Source organism: Bombina bombina, chromosome 4 (assembly GCF_027579735.1).
Source record: "Bombina bombina isolate aBomBom1 chromosome 4, aBomBom1.pri, whole genome shotgun sequence".
NCBI lineage: Eukaryota > Metazoa > Chordata > Amphibia > Anura > Bombinatoridae > Bombina > Bombina bombina.
This window is the reverse complement of record NC_069502.1, coordinates 398,395,595-398,415,934: the sequence shown is the minus strand read 5'-3', so window position 1 is coordinate 398,415,934 and position 20,340 is coordinate 398,395,595. Positions and strand designations below refer to the sequence as shown.

General features: G+C 41.0%; 2 long non-coding RNA genes across 2 annotated transcripts in view; both read left to right on the top strand.

The window, feature by feature from the left end:
* The window catches only part of LOC128655401 (uncharacterized), a 187,793-nt gene extending 179,756 nt beyond the window's left edge, over positions 1 to 8,037 (top strand). The window contains exon 3 of the long non-coding RNA XR_008401780.1: positions 7,960 to 8,037. This is a non-coding gene — a long non-coding RNA (uncharacterized LOC128655401). The remainder of the gene's footprint in view (positions 1 to 7,959) is intronic.
* Positions 8,038 to 8,075: 38 nt separating this feature from the next.
* The window catches only part of LOC128655400 (uncharacterized), a 47,047-nt gene continuing 34,782 nt past the window's right edge, over positions 8,076 to 20,340 (top strand). The window contains exons 1-2 of the long non-coding RNA XR_008401779.1: positions 8,076 to 8,151; positions 9,850 to 9,941. This is a non-coding gene — a long non-coding RNA (uncharacterized LOC128655400). The remainder of the gene's footprint in view (positions 8,152 to 9,849; positions 9,942 to 20,340) is intronic.

Here is a 20,340-nt window from a genome sequence, read left to right as displayed (position 1 = left end):
TGCTATTTCTTCTGCAAGAAGAGTTTCTGAATTATCTGCTTTGCAGTGTAATCCACCCTATCTGGTGTTCCATTCAGATAAGGTTGTTTTGCGTACTAAGCCTGGTTTTCTTCCGAAGGTTGTTTCCAACAGGAATATTAGCCAGGAAATAGTTGTTCTTTCTCTGTGTCTGAATCCAGTTTCAAAGAAGGAACGTTTGTTACACAATTTAGATGTAGTTCGTGGTTTAAAGTTCTATTTAGAAGCAACTAAGGATTTTAGACAAACCTCATCTTTGTTTGTCGTTTTACTCTGGTAAGAGGAGAGGACAAAAAGCTACGGCTACCTCTCTTTCTTTCTGGCTGAAAAGCATTATCCAATTGGCTAATGAGACTGCCGGACGGCAGCCTCCTGAACGAGTCACAGCTCATTCCACTAGAGCTGTGGCTTCCACATGGGCCTTCTGTTGATCAGATATGTAAGGCAGCGACTTGGTCTTTTCTGCACACTTTTGCCAAATTTTACAAATTTGATACTTTTGCTTCTTCGGAGGCTGTTTTTGGGAGAAAGTTTTTGCAAGCCGTGGTGCCTTCCGTTTAGGTAACCTGATTTTCTCCCTCCCTTCATCCGTGTCCTAAAGCTTTGGTATTGGTTCCCACAAGTAATGGATGATGCCGTGGACCGGACACACCAATGTTGGAGAAAACAGAATTTATGCTTACCTGATAAATTACTTTCTCCAACGGTGTTTCCGGTCCACGGCCCGCCCTGGTTTTTTAATCAGGTTTGAAAAATGTCTTTCTCTATACACTACAGTCACCACGGCACCCTATAGTTTCTCCTTTTTTCTCCTAACCGTCGGTCGAATGACTGGGGGGCGGAGCCTGAGGAGGGGCTATATGGACAGCTTTTGCTGTGCTCTTTGCCATTTCCTGTTGGGGAAGAGAATATTCCCACAAGTAATGGATGACGCCGTGGACCGGACACACCGTTGTAGAAAGTAATTTATCAGGTAAGCATAAATTCTGTTTTTTTAAAAAGGATAGGAGTAGTTTTTGACATAGCAGTGGAGTTGATATTTATAATAGCGTCTGGTTTTTCCAGCAACTTGGGCAGATCACCTCCCGTGTTGGTGGCTAGTTCCTTAGCACAATTATATAGTATTTACTAGAACGCAAAAAATGAAGTTTTAGTGATTGAGTACGCTTAGTGAATGTCTTATACTGTACTTATATGAATCAGTAATAGACTAGTGATAATATACTCAGTGACTGAAACTATATAATAATTAACACTATTAAGACAAGTATCTGAGGTGTAATCCTGAGAGCTAGTTTGCCATAATCAGCATTTTCTGCATGCATTGACTGTAGCGATAACAATTGTTGTTAGTATTGAAAATGCTTGCCCGGTAACAAGAGTAGTATCGATACTTAGTAAGCCGGTGGCGAATTCTAACCAGTAGATACAATAAATTATAGTATAATAGTTACAATTTAGAAAGTAATACCGGCATCTACCTTTTAACCATTACGAATAATATATGTTGGATTACCTGAACGGCAGCTGTATTTAACATAATATTACAACAGTGGGGCACGGTATTATTCTGTTCATGTTGATTTCATGCTAAAGTGAGATATAGAAGGCCCTGGATATGGAATAGAACATGCTCTTATATTATCTCAATATGGATAATTGATAAACACATATTAGAGCCACTTCACAAGCCAGACACTAAACAGTGCATGGAATCGAGTTACATAGTGAGAACATTCAATATGATATCTAATACTCGGCTAGATTACAAGTTATGGCGTTATGGCTGCTTGCTAATTTCGTGTACGTTATTTTCACTGTTCACCTTACATAGCACTGTTATTACAGGTTTGCAAAAAGTAGGCTTGCGCGGGCGATATGGTGGCGTTGAGCTCCATGCTTCACCCAAATACAAGTGCTGCTTTGACGTGCTCGTGCACAATTTCCCCATAGATATGAATGGGGAGAGCCAGCAAAAAAAAAGCCTTACATCTGCGATCGCGGAAAAAAAGCTCCATAACGCAGCCCCATTAATGTCTATGGGGAAAGAAAAAGTTACGTTTAAACCTAACACCCTAAAATAAAAACCACATCTAAAAACCCCTAATCTGCCGCCCCTGACATCGTTGCCACCTACATTACAGTTATTAACCCCTAATCTGCTGCCCTAACATTGCCACCACCTACATAATGTTATTAACCCCTAATCTGCTGCTCCCAATATCGCCGCTACCTACATACAGTTATTAACCCCTAATCTGCTGCCCCTAACATCATCGCCACCTAAATACACTTATTAACCCCTAATCTGCTGCCCTTAACATTGCCGCCACCTAAATTAGTTATTAACCCCTAATCTGCCGCCCCCAATGTTGCCGCCACTATACTAAAGTTATTAACCCCTAAACCTCTGGCCTCCAACATCACTAACACTAAATAAATATATTAACCCCTAAACCGAACCCTAACCCTAAGGTAACCCTAACCCTAAGCATAGCCCTAACTTAACCCTAACCCTAACACCCCCTAACTTAAATATAATTAAAATCAATCTAAATAAAACTTACAGTTATTAACTAAATAATGGCTTTTTAAAACTAAATACTTACCTGTAAAATAAAACCTAAGCTAGCTACAATATAACTAATAGTTATATTGTAGCTAGCTTAAGTTTTATTTTTTTTCACAGGTAAGTTTGTATTTATATTAACTAGGTAGACTAGTTAGTAAATAGTTATTAACTATTTACTAACTACCTAGTTAAAATAAATACAAACTTACCTGTGAAATAAAACCTAAGCTGCCTTACACTAAAACCTAACATTACAATAAAATAAATGAAATTAAATTAATCCAATACAATTATCTAAATTACAAAAAACAAAAACACTAAATTACACAATATAAAAAACTAAATTATCAAACATTAAAACGAATTACTCCTAATCTAATAGCCCTATCAAAATAAAAAAGGCCCCCCAAAATAAAAAAAACCTAACCTACACTAAACTGCCAATGGCCCTTAAAAGGGCCTTTTGCGGGGCATTACCCCAAAGAAATCAGCTCTTTTACCTGTAAAAAAAAATACAAACAACCCCCCAACAGTAAAACCCACCACCCACACAACCAAACCCCCCAAATAAAAACCTATCTAAATAAACCTAAGCTAACCATTGCCCTGAAAAGGGCATTTGGATGGGCATTGCCCTTAAAAGGGTATTTAGCTCTTTTACTGCCCAAACCCTAAGCTAAAAATAAAACCCACCCAATAAACCCTTAAAAAAACCTAACACTAACCCCCGACGATCCACTTACAGTTTTCGAAGACTGGACATGCATCGTCATCCAGGCGGCAGAAGTTTTCATCCAAGCGGGAAGAAGTCTTCATCCGATCTTGTGAGTTCCGTTGGGGGAGGAGTTTTGCAGAGTACCTGCATGTAGGTGTTCTGAGAGGATGCCAATTCATCAGCTCCCGCTCTCCACCACTTACCTGGGAAAGCTTTCCAAGGTTCACGTGTTTGGCGCTCTACAGGGTTGAGTCCCGCCTGAGAGCTGGAAGTCTGGATAAGCCACTACGGCTGTGACTGCACTGCAGTATACATTTTAAACTTTCCCTACAAGCTACCGCCAAGAAGGGGTTTTGGACTGCTCCTGAGTTGAACATGGAAAGGATCCGTCCTGGGCGGTGAAGTTGTTATGCGGCTGCCTGGACAAGGCTGATCGACAGTACCGGTGCCCTGGGCTGGAGGGCTATGAGAAAATCCCTGATGATGTAGTTGCCGTGCTGGACCTGGTCTCATTCCTAGACACCACCCGGTGAAGCATAGAGATAACCCGTAGAGACAAGACCTGATCGCTGCTGCCTGCTAAAGCCCCGGGTCTTGCCTCCAGCAATAACAGGTGAAGAGTGGCGCATTTGCGTTCGGAGACTCATATCCATGGCAGGTTAGACCCGTTTACGGGCTTCTCTTAGTTGTTTAAAAGGCTTGGTTCGGGGGCGGAGCCAGCTGGGTAGATGAGCGGTCGCATATTCCATGAGCTCTGAACAGACCTTTATCTTCTACCGCTCATTTACCTTAAAAAAGCAACCAAAGCATCTTAGATTTCCCTAATCTGCCTACCGATCAGCTCTAGCCTGGACATCTTGTATTGAGAGTAACGAGAGGTTGCATTCATTTGAGAACATTTGATACTTGCTAAGCGGCTGAGTGAACCTGGCGGCCATCTTGGATGCCGGATGGGAACGGCTCCAATTTTTCCAATATCGCAAGGGCCTAAATAAACTCAAAATCCGACCCAAGTGCCTTACAACAGATCCCTGGGGATAGGTATCTTTTGCCCCACTGACGGCAGTTTAACTATACTTAACAATTTTGGAAACCCCGTTTCTAATCTCTTCTAGCGCAATACACGTGTGAGGCTATGGCTGCGCTCTTTCTTAATCAGATGGCAGAGCTATTGGTGCGTCACAATGAAGTCCTTCTAGAAGCAGTAACTGAAGCTTTCAAGTCCCTCTCTACATACACTCCTACTCCGGATGTCCCGGCTGAGAGCGCATTACAGAGGAGCTCAGAAACATCAACTGTCTCACTAAAGCCGACAGCCAAGAGGGTAATATCGGAACACCTTCCACTATTCTTGGGCATGGTGGAAACAGAGGAACAGTGTGTTGGCGCTGCACCGGACACTGGTGGTGAGCTCCGTGTTTTACACTTTTCTCCTGCACCTCTCTCATTGATAGATGGCCCCCAGTCACACCGCAGGGAACAACTTATCCTCGCTGTGCAATCACCCTATGGGCTCCTGTGCCCTACATCAAAGGCAGACATTGCAAGATTTATGAGCTTTGGGTCCCTATTGAAGCAGAAAGTCACTCGAGAGGAATCTGCAGCAAGTAAAATACATTTTGGGGCCTGTGCATACCCTTGGAGTAACTGGCAGCTGCTATATTTAGAGGCTCAGGTTTGCTTCTTGAAATGTGGCGTGGGTTGAGACTTGCCTTGTACAGGGTGGTCAGTGTTGGACTATCAGAACTGCTTAACTCTATACATATGTTTTACAGCTGACAATAATACTTGTTATTTCTAACACATGCACATTGAATGAAAGGTTTAATATACAGGTTTCACAAAATACTTTGCTATCACAGACCTTCCGTAGGTATACCTAACTGTCCTCATACAAATTTTTTGACTAAGTTTGTTAATATTTTATAGAGTAAGATATCAAACTCTGTTTTAATATATGCCAATTAGTTTGCATTGTGAGGTGACTGCACTGTTTGTATGCCTTATTATACTGTATTTACTAGCTCCTTATTGTCTACACCTACTGGGAAATAGCATCCAAATATCTCATTACATATTCCTTCATGTTTGTGGGCTTTCATATTGCTTGAATAAGCATGGAGCTGAGGTGAGATTTGTGGGCATGACATCTCGCTGCCGGCGGCCGGGGCTGCGTGATGCCTATATTTAACAGGTTCATAGCTCCATAGCATAGTTCCAGATATGGTCTTACACCACAATGCATATCAATGTACATGAGCAGTGCCCTACCTTGTTGCTATATGCCCAACTTTCAGATTTTCCCCTGGTATCCTACCTACAATTGCTGTAAAACAATGGCAAACTCATGTGTATTCTGTATTGCTTCTGTGGGATTGTAGCTCAGAAATGCTGTAACTATACTACTGACTAATATCTATCTTATGTAGAGGAGGTTTATTTGTACATGTGTAAGGTTCTAATTGCTCATTCTGTGCTAAAGTTATAGATTTGATCTCGCTTATTTATCTGCAACTGTTGTGTAACCATGTCATACCCCTACGCTATCAATATTACTTATATTTGCATGTGTATACAGGAGAGCTGTTCCCATACTGCTAACTAATACCTATCCTATGCTATGACCTCAGTCTCTTCAGGATGCCCTTTTTTTTAGCGCAGGCTGGACCTGCACCTATACTCAGCTTCTTATTATTATGTTCAGCACACCACCTCCCCCCCCCCATAGTGGAATATACCTCCTAATTTAGGAGGGTTAACTCTGCGGCTCCTCTTGCCTACGCCGCACCCTTATTCTTATTCATCCCACCATATAATTTACGCATTAGAATGCTTTTCTCTTTTTTCACGAACCTAACATATATACTTCCCTAAGCATCTCTTATATAACTAATGGAGCCTACTCGGTCCTAAATGTTCATAATGGGAATTCTATTTTTACGTGAAAAAATAACTTAGCAGAAAGGAAAAAAAGAGGTAATGCTTGATTATATGTATTTGATTTTGTACTTGCATACAATGTCCTACACATTCATTATGTTCTTTTGGTGAGATACACATATAATATTTGAATTACGATTTCTTTATTATCTTCTATGTAAAGGTTTCATTGTCCAATGGATAAACAATGTCTTGTATGCAAAATTTCCCAAATTGACACAAAATGTAAATTATGTTCATGTTCTTTCTTTTTCTTGTATTGCCTCAATAAAAATCTTTGATTTAAAAAAAAAAAAAAAAAAAAAAAGGCTTGGTTCGAGGAGGGGGGCAAACTAGAATCCTACTAGTACTGCCCGGTGTTACCTAGAAAGCCCTCTGCCTGTAAAACTGTCATCGGTCTATCAGATATAGCTGCCGGAGAAGGGATCAGCAGCTTAACAACTGAGTGATACAGTCCACTGGCATAGTGAGAGGATGCTGATCCTGGGTCTTGCCTCCCTGCTTTTTTCTATGCGGTGACATAGTGTTACTTAAGCGGAGTATTGCCAAGAGGGAAGAGCTGTCTAGTCTTAAAGCTGTGTTCAGTCCCTTTTTGACTTTCGGGCTCACTTATGTTGCAGAGCGGTGTTGCTGAGGAGGTCTTGGCAATCCGCCCTATATTCTACTAAAGTCGCTCCCGCATACACAGTTTCTAAAAAAATAATAATATATATCTGCACTGGGCTGGAGTATGCGTAAAAATGGGCAGGTGTAGCTGTTTATTACAATCCGGTTCCCTGCAGCTTTGATACAATAAAAGCCTGCTGAAGTAGGTGCTGAGTCGGGTGCAGTTTTGAAATTCTCTGCTATCTTTCTGTCTTAGGCTGTTAAGTCCCCTGAGCTCGGGGGGAAAGGGAAAACCAAGGTAATAACACCAGACGGGGATACAACTGCTAAGGAGTATACAGTTACAACAGCCGGCTTAAGACGCTCCATTCTAGACAAGAAGTGTCTTTATTCCCTGGACTGTGGATACATTGTATTGTGGACTTATTGACTGTTCTAATGCTACATTATAAATTTCTCTTTGGCAGATGCTACAATACCAAGTTAGATACTTATCTCTCTGGCTCTAAGTCTGGTTAAGTGGTAGGGTAGGGACGGTATTCTGGCCTGAGAAAAGGTGGTTGACCTAATAATTAGCTATAGGTTTGTAGTATTTTCATGGTTTAAAGTTTATTTGTAGCAAAGGTGGAGAGTTAATATCCTGAATGCAATTGAAGTCTATTTAAAATGTCAAATGGAGTATTAGAATTTTAGATAGTTAGAGGTTGGAGCTTTGCCTGTTAGATCTGAGCTCTTTACAGCGGGTGTATTAACCCTATCTGTTATAATATCATATAATATCTATAACTGTCATTTATTTTCAGGGTTGAAAGATATGCTGTAATTTATCCTGGAGAGATAGTATCCTCATTTTGATCTGAGTTCGACGTAAATGAGTATAATGCTGTAGAATTTCTAGATAGTTAGAGGTTAGTAGTCTATTCAATTTACCTCTAGGTAGAACCTGTAGACAAAGTACAATATAGGTGCCTTTACATATTATTAATACATTTTGGTCTATTATAGGTCTGTTGTTTGGATATTAAATAAGAGTGATATAAAATTGGTCTTAATTCGAGATCTTGCTAACATAATAATTTCCCTTTTTTTTTTCTTTTTCTCACATTAGAAGTCTTCATCCAAGTGGCCGAAGTCCTCATCGAAGCCAGTAGAAGTCTTCATCCAATTGGGCAGAAGTCTTTATCCAGACGGCATCTTCTATCTTCATCCATCCGGCGCGGAGCGGGTCAATCTCTAAGACATCCGGCACGGAGCATCCTCTTCTTCCGATGGTCAACGTAGAATGATGTTTCCCTTTAAGGTACGTCATCCAAGAAGGCGTCCCTCACATTCCGATTAGCTGATAGAATAATTGATCTGCAGGGTTATGATTACTGTGGAATATGGTATAGACCTTTAAAACATTCAACCTTTTAAACATTCAACCAACAACAATTGTTGTGTGCACACAAACCTCTACTCTTTATTTAACCCTTATCTAATAAGAGGCTATCATACCTCAGAGGAACCACTAAGACTAAGGGTTACCATTATCCAACTACTCCATCCATGGTTTTAAATTCCACACCCATTTTATGATATACTATTAAAATTTATGTTATAATTTAGTTGTTTGTCATTTCTGCCTAGTAGTTAGGGCAGTGAGTGGGAATTTTCTTTCCATTCCCACGTTCTTTCCTCCCTTAATATCAAATATTTCAAATTAGATAATATTACCAAATTAAGGTTTACTGTAGTGTTTCTGTTTTCTGTCCAGGGGGAACTTAGTTCCACCTGCAAAAATAGTGCAGGAACTCCGTTCCCATGCATTCCTGCTGGACATGACTCTTGTATTTATATGTTAATATGTGTATATACATATATTAACACATAAATATATAGCATATACACACATATATATATATATATATATATATATATATATACATATATATATATATATATATATATATATATATATATATATATATTTATATAAGCATATACAGTACATATATATTTACTAGGAACACACACTTCCCATAGACCATAATGTAAAGGCACTTTTCAGTATCTTTATTTTCTAACACCACACACCCGCCAACTTTAAAGCCCCAAAACTGCCTAGTGCAGTTGTTTTTTATGAATAAAAATATACTACATTTTTTTAATTCAAAACTATAATGCCCTCTATTTTGGGGGCATTTTGGGCACTTTTAGAAAATTAACCAGTAAACTTTTTTTTAGTTTACTTAATTTTCTAAACTTATTTATTGCCTGTTCTAGACTAGAATGATAGATCTGCTCACTGCCATGTGCTACTAAAGTAGATTCCTTGGAAAGAGAAAAGGAACTGGTTATGGAGTGTTCCTCCTGGGCTACTGAACTGATAGTGATTTATATATAGTGTAATATCATTGGACTGTTTCACTTTTTTTGAGTACCAATCCAATGTAGTATGATCTATACTGTCTATACTGTCACCTGCACTTTGTATAAGTTTAAAAATACAATATATATATATATATATATATATATATATATATATACATACAGTTATTAACCCCTAATATGCTGCACCTAACATTGCCACCACCTAAATACACTTATTAACCCCTAATCTGCCGCCCTTAACATGCCAGCCACCTTCATTACAGTTATTAACCCCTAATCTGCCGCCCTATATATATATATATATATATATATATATATATATATATACATAGTCATGGCCAAAAATATTGGCACCCCTGCATTTCTGTCAGATAATGCACCACTTTGCCCAGAAAATTGTTGCAATTACAAATGTTTAGACATTCTCATGTTTATTTCTTTTGTTCTACGCAAAACTCCAAAAATGGACTGGACAAAATTATTGGCACCCTCAATTTAATATTTGGTAGCACAACCTGTGGAAAAAATAACTGAAATAAATTGCTTCCTGACTGTAACCATCAACGAGTTTCTTACAGCTCTCTACTGGAATTTTGGACCACTCTTCTTTCGCCAACTGCTCCAGGTCTCTCAGATTGGAAGGTTTCCTTTTCCCAACTGCTGTTTTAAGATCTCTCCACAGGTGCTCTATGGGATTGAGATCTGGACTCATTGCTGGTAAGTTCAGTACTCTCCAGCGCTTTGTCTTAAACCATTTCTGGGTGCTTTTTGATGTGTGCTTTTGGGTCATTGTCCTGCTGTAAGACCCATGACCTCTGACGGAGAACTAACTTTCTGACACAAGGCCCTACATTGCATCACAGAATTCTTTGGTAGTCTTCAGATTTCATAATGCCATGCACATAGTCAAGACATACAGTGCCTGAAGCAAAGCAACCCCAAAACATCAGTAAACCTCCACCATGTTTGACTGTAGGGACTGTATTCTTTTCTTGACCTCTGACGGAGAACTAACTTTCTGACACAAGGCCCTACATTGCATCACAGAATTCTTTGGTAGTCTTCAGATTTCATAATGCCATGCACATAGTCAAGACATACAGTGCCTGAAGCAAAGCAACCCCAAAACATCAGTAAACCTCCACCATGTTTGACTATAGGGACTGTATTCTTTTCTTTAAAAGCCTAATTTTTTTTCTGAAAACAGTTGAATGATGGGCTTTACCAAAAAGCTGTAATTTCTTTTTAAAGACACAATGAGTCCACGGATTTCATCCTTACTTGTGGGATTACGCCTCCTGGTCAGCAGGAGGAGGCAAAGAGCACCACAGCAGAGCTGTTATATAGCTCCTCCCTTCCCTCCCACTCCAGTCATTCTCTTTGCCTACATTAGTGATAGGAAGAGGTAAAGTGATGTGTTAGATTAGATTCTCCAATCAAGAGTTTAGAGTGCTGCTTTGTCCTAGGGTGTAGCCATAGTCCATATCAGTCTCTTCAGTAGAGCTTTTGGTGGCTTTAGAGCAATGACAACTGGTGGGACATAATTCTAACTGCGCCTCCCATACTGTGATGCTGCCCTGCTTATGATGGCCTAAGCAATATCTAACTCAGGCCCTATCTTTTTCCACAGGGCTATAGGAGGGAAAGGACCTCTTAAACCTGTTGGAGCTGTCCTGCTGTCGGACAGCATTAAGGTAAGTGCAGTCTTTGTTATTCTGGGACACAATTCAACAATGGACTCAGAGAGGATTCTGCACTTATTTGTTTATATAAATTTATTTTGCTTGGAAAACATGGGCTCCTTATGTATAGAGGGACTTCCTGTAATGACAGCATTTGTACAGGCACTGGGCTAAGGTTGGGCTATCGGTTATATTTATTAAAACTTGACCAGGAAGCTGTGTAAATTTTTGACGCCCACGATGGGCGGGGCTATTTTTTGTGCGCTTTAGTCTTGTTAGAGAAGCTGCGCAGTGTATCTGGACATCTGTTCCGATTCCGTTCAGGCATATCTACTGTCATTTATCAGGACATCGGGTGTTACGCTAAAACCGCATGGTTGAGAAAGCAAGCGGTTGGTAGCGTTCTGAAGCCCGACCTGAAACTTTGCCGGAAGGAGCGGTCTGGTAGGCGCCTCAGCAGAGCTGTTGAGGCAGGGAGGTGTCAGTTTTTCTTTTTTTTTTTTGCGGAGCAAATGATTTTTTTAAAATATTTAAATGAGAATCGATTTTGCTCGACTTAGTAAAATAGTTTTTACTATTAGGTTTTACTATTTAAAGGCACAGTATCCTGTTATTTTTCAGGATTTATCAAAGGGCCAGTTTCTGGTATTATTTTCGTTTTTGCACTCTCTTGTTTAAATACAGTAAGAGAGTTGTGAGTTAAAAATTTAAAGGGCCAGTATAAATTAAAGGGCCAGTTTCTATTTTTATTTATTTCAGTTTTTGCCTGTTTCTATATCACGGATTTAGAAGCTGTACAAAATGTTACTTGTGCAATGTGTTTGGATGCCAATGTGAAACCTCCAGTTCCTTTTTGTCCCTCATGTGTTGAGTGGGCTCTAAGCTATAGAGAAAACATTTTTCATGATAAAAAATTGTCAAAGGTGGATGCTTCTCAGGAGTCTAACGATGAGATGCAAAGTATGCCGCAGCTTTCTCCCCAAGCGTCCCAACCTTTAACGCCCGCTCAAGCAGTGCCCTGTACTTCTTCTCGAGTTTCTGCTGCAGTTAAGTTAAAGCACAAAGCTGCAGTTATGTCTTCTACACTTTCTGATGCGTTATCTGCCTTTCCTATACTTCAAGGCAAACGTAAAAGGAAGGACAACTATATGGTCAATAAAGTTTCTGATGCTATGGTAGCAATCTCGGACGTACTCTCCCAGGGATCTGAAATGGAGGGTATGGAGGTACTATCGGAAGGTGAAATTTCAGACTCAGGGAGTTCCTTTCCTTTGACTGATTCAGAAGTTGTCTCTTTAAGGTTCAAACTAGAACACCTCCTCCTGTTACTCAGGGAGGTTTTAGTGACTTTAGATGACTGTGACTCCACAGTAGTGGAGAAATCGAGTAAGTTGGACAGATACTTCGAAGTTCCTTCTTACTCAGATATTTTTCTAGTTGCCGAGTGAACTTCGTAAATTATTGCTAAGAAATCGGAGAGACCAGGTATTCCCTTCTCTCCTTATATTTTCAACAAGATGTTCCCTATAGCTGAGGCTGTCAGGGAAACTTGGCAGACGGTTCCTAAGGTGGAGGGGGCTATTTCCACCTTGGCCAAACGAACTACTATTCCCATTGAGGATAGTTGTGCCTTCAAAGACCCTATGGATAAGAAGTTGGAGGGTCTACTTTAAAAGATCTATGTTCACCAGGGTCTGCTATTGCAACCAGCTGCGTGCATTGCTACGGTCACCAGTGCGGCAGCTTATTGGTTTGATGCTCTTGCAGAATCTCTTAAGACTGAGACTTCTTTAGAGGAAATCCAGGATCGGATTAAAGCTCTGAAGTTAGCAAACTCTTTCATAACAGATGCTTCTCTGCAAATTGCTAAATTGGCTGTTAAGAGTTCAGGTTTTTCTATCCTAGCCTGCAGAGCCTTATGGGTGGATAATCAGCCGATGTGTGCAGGATTGGACCCACTTGTGTGCTTAAGTTTTCAACCAAAACTGGGAAGAGATATATAAAGGCTCCAATCAATGTAAGATAATTCACTTGCAAATATATTTGGTAGTAACTTACTCCAGTAGATACCGGAATCCAGCGATGTTACAGCAGCAACAATAGAAAAAGACACTCTGTGTCAGAATAAAAATGAACTTTATTGTTAAGCTCAGCTCAACGCGTTTCAATGTTTGGAAAGTCTTTATCAAGAGCAAATTTAAAATCAATGGAGATGTGTTGCTGTATGGCTTACAAAGCTGGTTTAAATACAAGTACTTGTGATCCAACTTCCGGTTTCACCGGAGGTTGGATTTACAAAATTGTCACATAAAAATAAACTTTTTCTTGGCCTGAAGGTTCCCAATCAATAGCTAATTTAAATATTACCTTAAAATTTATAATTTAACATCTAATAGCGAACCATCCGGTCAAATTTTTTTTATAAACATTCAAATGCCGATATTGACCAATCACAATCGAGATAGAAAAGTCCTCATTCGATTAGTCTATTTGGTAGTAGTTCTATTTCAGTTCCGTTGTGGTCATCTGATCTTTTCAGCCAATTATGCGTCTGCCGTCCAAACTTGAGTAAAGGCGGTCACATGATAGTCCGTTGGCCAATCGGATGCTCGGAATCTCGTTATGTTGAATAGATGTTAAAGTTCCTTTTCAGGTCCGATAGGGATTATTCCGATATTGTGACTCAGCGGTCATAGCCACTGATCCTGAATCCTGATACTGAATCCTATAGCAATTATAAAACAAGTGAACAGCATTTGCTCTTAAAAATATATTACAAAAAATACTGCGCCTTTGTAAAAAATCGATCATATTTACAACTCAATATCACCTTATATTATTTTGAGCAAAAAATAAAATTTCACTTATTGTCCATAAGAGCTATACAGAATGTTTTTATTAATACATGGATATTCTGACTTTGTAAAAAACATGACCTGATCAGCCAATAGAATGCAAGCTCAATCTGATTGGCTGATTGGATCAGCCAATCGGATTGAACTTGAATCTGATTGGCTGATTCAATCAGCCAATCAGATTTTTCTTACTTTAATTCCGATTGGCTGATAGAATCCTATCAGCCAATCGGAATTCGAGGGACGCCATTTTGGATGACATCACTTAAAGGAACCTTCATTCATCGGGAGTCGCCGGAAGAAGAGGATAGATCCGCGTTGGCTGCTTCAAGATGGTCCCGCTCCGCGCCGGATGGATGAAGATAGAAGACGCCGCCTGGATGAACATGTCTACCGGTACGGATGTCCTCTTCTTGCCGGATAGGATGAAGACTTCGGACCCTCTTCTGGACCTCTTCTTGCCAGATAGGATGAAGACTTCGGACCCTCTTCTGGACTGATCGGTGATACCCGGCGTGGTGAAGATAAGGTAGGGAGATCTTCAGGGGCTTAGTGTTAGGTTTTTTTAAGGGGTGTTTCGGTTAGATTAGGGGTATGTGGGTGGTGGGTTGTAATGTTGGGGGGGGTATTGTATGTTTTTTTTAAATGCAAAAGAGCTGTTTTCTTTGGGGCATGCACCGCAATAGGCCCTTTTAAGGTCTGGTAAGGTAAAAGAGCTGTTAACTTTTTATTTTAGAATAGGGTAGGGCATTTTTTTATTTTGGGGGCTTTGTTATTTTTTTAGGGGGCTTAGAGTAGGTGTAATTAGTTTAAAATTCTTCTTTTTTATTTTTTGTAATTTAGTGGGTTTTTTTTGTAATTTAGTTTAGTTGATTTAATTGTAGATAATTGTAGATAGTTTAGTTAATTAATTTATTGATAGTGTAGTGTTAGGTTTAATTGTAACTTAGGTTAGGATTTATTTTACAGGTAATTTTGTAATTATTTTAACTAGGTAGCTATTAAATAGTTATTAACTATTTAATAGCTATTGTACCTAGTTAATATAAATACAAAGTTGCCTGTAAAATAAATATAAATGCAAAAATAGCTACAATATAATTATTATTTATATTGTAGCTATATTAGGGTTTATTTTACAGGTAAGTATTTAGCTTTAAATAGGATTAATTTATTTAATAAGATTTATTTAATTTCGTTAGATTTAAATTATATTTAATTTAGGGGGGGGGGTGTTAGTGTTAGGGTTAGACTTAGCTTTAGGGGTTAATACATTTATTAGAGTAGCAGCGAGGTCCGGTCGGCAGATTAGGGGTTAATACTTGAAGTTAGGTGTCGGCAATGTTAGGGAGGGCAGATTAGGGGTTAATACTATTTATTATAGGGTTTTTGAGGCGGGAGTGAGGCGGTTTAGGGGTTAATACATTTATTATAGTGGCTGCGAGGTCCGGTCGGCAGATTAGGGGTTAATAAGTGTAGGTAGGTAGCGGCAACGTTGGGGGGGCAGATTAGGGGTTAATAAATTTAATATAGGGGTCAGCGATGTTAGGGGCAGCAGATTAGGGGAACATAGGGATAATGTAGGTTGCGGCGGTGTACGGAGCGGCAGATTAGGGGTTAATAATAAAATGCAGGGGTCAGCGATAGCGGGGACGGCAGATTAGGGGTTAATAAGTGTAAGGTTAGGGGTGTTTAGACTCGGGTACATGTTAGGGTGTTAGGTGCAGACTTAGGAAGTGTTTCCCCATAGGAAACAATGGGGCTGCGTTAGGAGCTGAACGCTGCTTTTTTGCAGATGTTAGGTTTTTTTTCAGCTCAAACTGCCCCATTGTTTCCTATGGGGATATCGTGCACGAGCACGTTTTTGAAGCTGGCCGCGTCCGTAAGCAACGCTGGTATTGAGAGTTGAAGTGGCGGTAAATATGCCTGTACGCTCCCTTTTGGGAGCCTAACGCAGCCCTTCAGAGAACTCTAAATACCAGCGTTGTTTAAAAGGTGCAGGGGGAAAAAAACACGCGTAGCTAACGCACACCTTCTAACGCAAAACTCTAAATCTAGGTGTATGTGTATTTAAATCACAAAATGACAGATAAAAACAGTGATCAATTACTCTCTAGAAAAAAGGTATTTTCTAGTGGTGGAGGATGGTTGCTTTTGTACTGTCCTCCTCTCTGATTTAATTAGAGGGGAATGAGACCACTTGTAGGAAAAAGAGAATTCCGCTCTTCTAAATAAAGGGACACACAGCTATCTAATGTTTAGGTGATCACCAATCCAATGGTGCTTTACACACTACATTCTGTTGACACGCACTCCCACACACCATGATCTTTACACACTACAGACTGCTCTCACCCACTCCCACACACCATAGTCTGCTTTACACACTATAGGCTGCTCTCACCCACTAACACACATCATAATCTTCTTTACACACAACTAAGTGCTCCCCCCTATATCTCAGACCTTGTCTCCAGATACTCTCCCTCCCGTCCCCTTCGCTCTGCTCATGACCTCCTCCTCTCTTTCTCTCTTGTTACCTCCCCACATTTCCGTCTACAAGACTTCTCCAGACTGGCCCCTATCTTGTGGAAATCTCTGCCTCGCTCCACAAGACTCTTTCCTTGTTTTGAAAGTTGCACGTGGTCCTTAAATACTCTACTGTTCAGGGATGCATACAACCTACACTAAACTTTCCTAACCCTAATTCCTCTCCTCCTTTATTATCCCCTTGAACCTTATTAGCATGTGAGCCTATGAGCCCAGCTGTTTGTACATCACCTTCATAAGAGCTAACTTCAACAGAGCAATTCTCAGCTGGGCCCTCTACCCACTTGATCCCTATAAATGTTACCTGCATACTATGCCTATGTTTATAGAGCTGTGGAATCTGTTGAGACACTACAATTAACTGATAATAATAATAACCACTCCCACACACCATAATCTGCTTTACACACTACAGACTGCTGTCACCCACTGCCACACACCATAATCTGATCTACTTACTACAGACTGATCTCACCCACCCCTACACACTATAATCTGCTTTACACATTACAGACTGCTCTCATCCACACCCACACATCATAATCTGCTTTACATGCTACAGACTAATATCACCCACACCCACACATCATAATCTGCTCTACACACTACAGACTGTGCTCACCCACTCCATAATCTGCTCTACACACTACAGACTGCTCTCACCCACTCCATAATCTGCTCTACACACTAAAGATTGCTCTCACCCACACACCATAATCTGCGTTACATGCTACAGACTGTTCTCACCCACTCCTACACAACATAATCTGCTTTACACACAGTAGACTAATGTCACCACTCCCACACTCTATAATCTGCTCTACACCCTAAAGACTGCTCTCACCCACTCCATAATCTACTCTACACACTACAGATTGCTCTCACCCACTCCTACACACCATAATCTCCTTTACACACTATAGAGTGCTCTCACCCACACCCACACACCATAATCTGCTTCACACACTACAGACTGCTCTCACCCACACCCACACACCATAATCTGCTTTACACACTAGACACTGCTCTCACCCACTCCTACACACCATAATCTGCTTCACACACTACAGACTGCTCTCACCCATCCCCTACACACTATAATCGTCATTACATACTACAGACTGCTCTCACCCACACCCACACACCATAATCTCCGTTACACACTATAGAGTGCTGTCACCCACTCCTACACACCATAATCTGCTCTACACACTACAGACTTCTCTCACCCACCCCTACAAACTATAATCGGCATTACACACAACAGACTGCTCTCACCCACTCCCATGCACCATAATCGCCTTTACACACTATATAGTGCTGTCACCCACTCCTACACACTATAATCTGCATTACACACAACAGACTGCTCTCACCCACTCCTACACACTATAATCTCCTTTACACACTATAGAGTGCTGTCACCCACTCCCACACACCATAATCTCCTCTACACACTACAGACTTCTCTCACCCACCCCTACACACTATTATCTGCATTACACACAACACACTGCTCTCACCCACTCCTACACACTATAATATGCATTACACACAAAACACTGCTCTCACCCACTCCTACACACTATAATATGCATTACACACAACACACTGCTCTCACCCACTCCTACACACTATAATCTGCATTACACACAACACACTGCTCTCACCCACTCCTACACATCATAATCTCCTTTAAACACTATAGACTGCTGTCACCCACTCCCACACACCATAATCTGATCTACATACTACAGACTGCTCTCACCCACCCATACACACTATAATCTGCTTTACACATTACAGACTGCTCTCACCCACACATCATAATCTGTGTTACATGCTACAGACTGCTCTCACCCACTCCTACACAACATGATCTGCTTTACACACAACAGACTGATGTCACCCACTCCCACACTCTATAATCTGCTCTACACACTACAGACTGCTCTCACCCACTCCCACACTCAATAATCTGCTTTACACATTACAGACTGCTTTCACCCACACATCATAATCTGTGTTACATGCTACAGGCTGCTCTCACCCACTCCTACACACCAGAATCTGCTTCACACACTACAAACTGCTCTCACCCACCCCTACACACCATAATCTCCTTTACACACTACAGACTGCTGTCACCCACTCCCACACTCAATAATCTGCTTTACACATTACAGACTGCTCTCACCCACACATCATAATCTGTGTTACATGCTACAGACTGCTCTCACCCACTCCTACACAACATAATCTGCTTTACACACAACAGACTGATGTCACCCACTCCCACACTCTATAATCTGCTGTACACACTACAGACTGCTCTCACCCACTCCCACACTCTATAATCTGCTTTACACACTACAGACTGCACTCACCCACTCCCACACTCAATAACCTGCTCTACACACAAGAGACTGCTCTCATCCACTCCCACACATCATAATCTCCTTTAGACACTATAGAGTGCTGTCATCCACTCCCACACACCATAATCTGATCTACATACTATAGACTGCTCTCACCCACCCCTACACACTATAATCTGCTTTACACAGTACAGACTGCTCTCACCCACACCCATACACCATAATCTGTGTTAAATGCTACAGACTGTTCTCACCCACTCCCACACTCCATATTCTGCTCTACACACTATAGACTGCTGTCACCCACTCCCACACTCCATATTCTGCTCTACACACTATAGAGTGTTGTCACCCACTACCACACTCCATAATCTGCTCTACACACTACAGACTGCTCTCACCCACCCCTACACACTATAATCTGCTTTAAACAGCACAGACTGCTCTCACCCACACATCATAATCTGCTTTACACACTACAGACTGCTCTCACCCACTCCTACACACTATAATCTGCTCTACACACTACAGACTGCTCTCACCCACTCCCACACTCTATAATCTGCTTTACACACTACAGACTGCTCTCACCCACTCCCACACTCAATAACCTGCTCTACACACAACAGACTGTTCTCATCCACTCCCACACATCCTAATCTCCTTTAGACACTATAGAGTGCTGTCACCCACTACCACACTCCATAATCTGCTCTACACACTACAGACTGCTCTCACCCACTCCTACACAACATGATCTGCTTTACACACAACAGACTGATGTCACCCACTCCCACACTCCATAATCTGCTCTACACACTACAGACTACTCTCACCCACTCCCACACTCAATAATCTGCTTTACACATTACAGACTGCTTTCACCCACACCCACACATCATAATCTGTGTTACATGCTACAGGCTGCTCTCACCCACTCCTACACACCAGAATCTGCTTCACACACTACAAACTGCTCTCACCCACCCCTACACACCATAATCTCCTTTACACACTACAGACTGCTGTCACCCACTCCCACACTCAATAATCTGCTTTACACATCACAGACTGCTCTCACCCACAACCACACATCATAATCTGTGTTACATGCTACAGACTGCTCTCACCCACTCCTACACAACATAATCTGCTTTACACACAACAGACTGATGTCACCCACTCCCACACTCTATAATCTGCTCTACACACTACAGACTGCTCTCACCCACTCCCACACTCTATAATCTGCTTTACACACTACAGACTGCACTCACCCACTCCCACACTCAATAACCTGCTCTACACACAAGAGACTGCTCTCATCCAGTCCCACACATCATAATCTCCTTTAGACACTATAGAGTGCGGTCATCCACTCCCACACACCATAATCTGATCTACATACTATAGACTGCTCTCACCCACCCCTACACACTATAATCTGCTTTACACAGTACAGACTGCTCTCACCCACACCCATACACCATAATCTGTGTTACATGCTACAGACTGCTCTCACCCACTCCCACACTCCATATTCTGCTCTACACACTATAGACTGCTGTCACCCACTCCCACACTCCATATTCTGCTCTACACACTATAGAGTGCTGTCACCCACTACCACACTCCATAATCTGCTCTACAC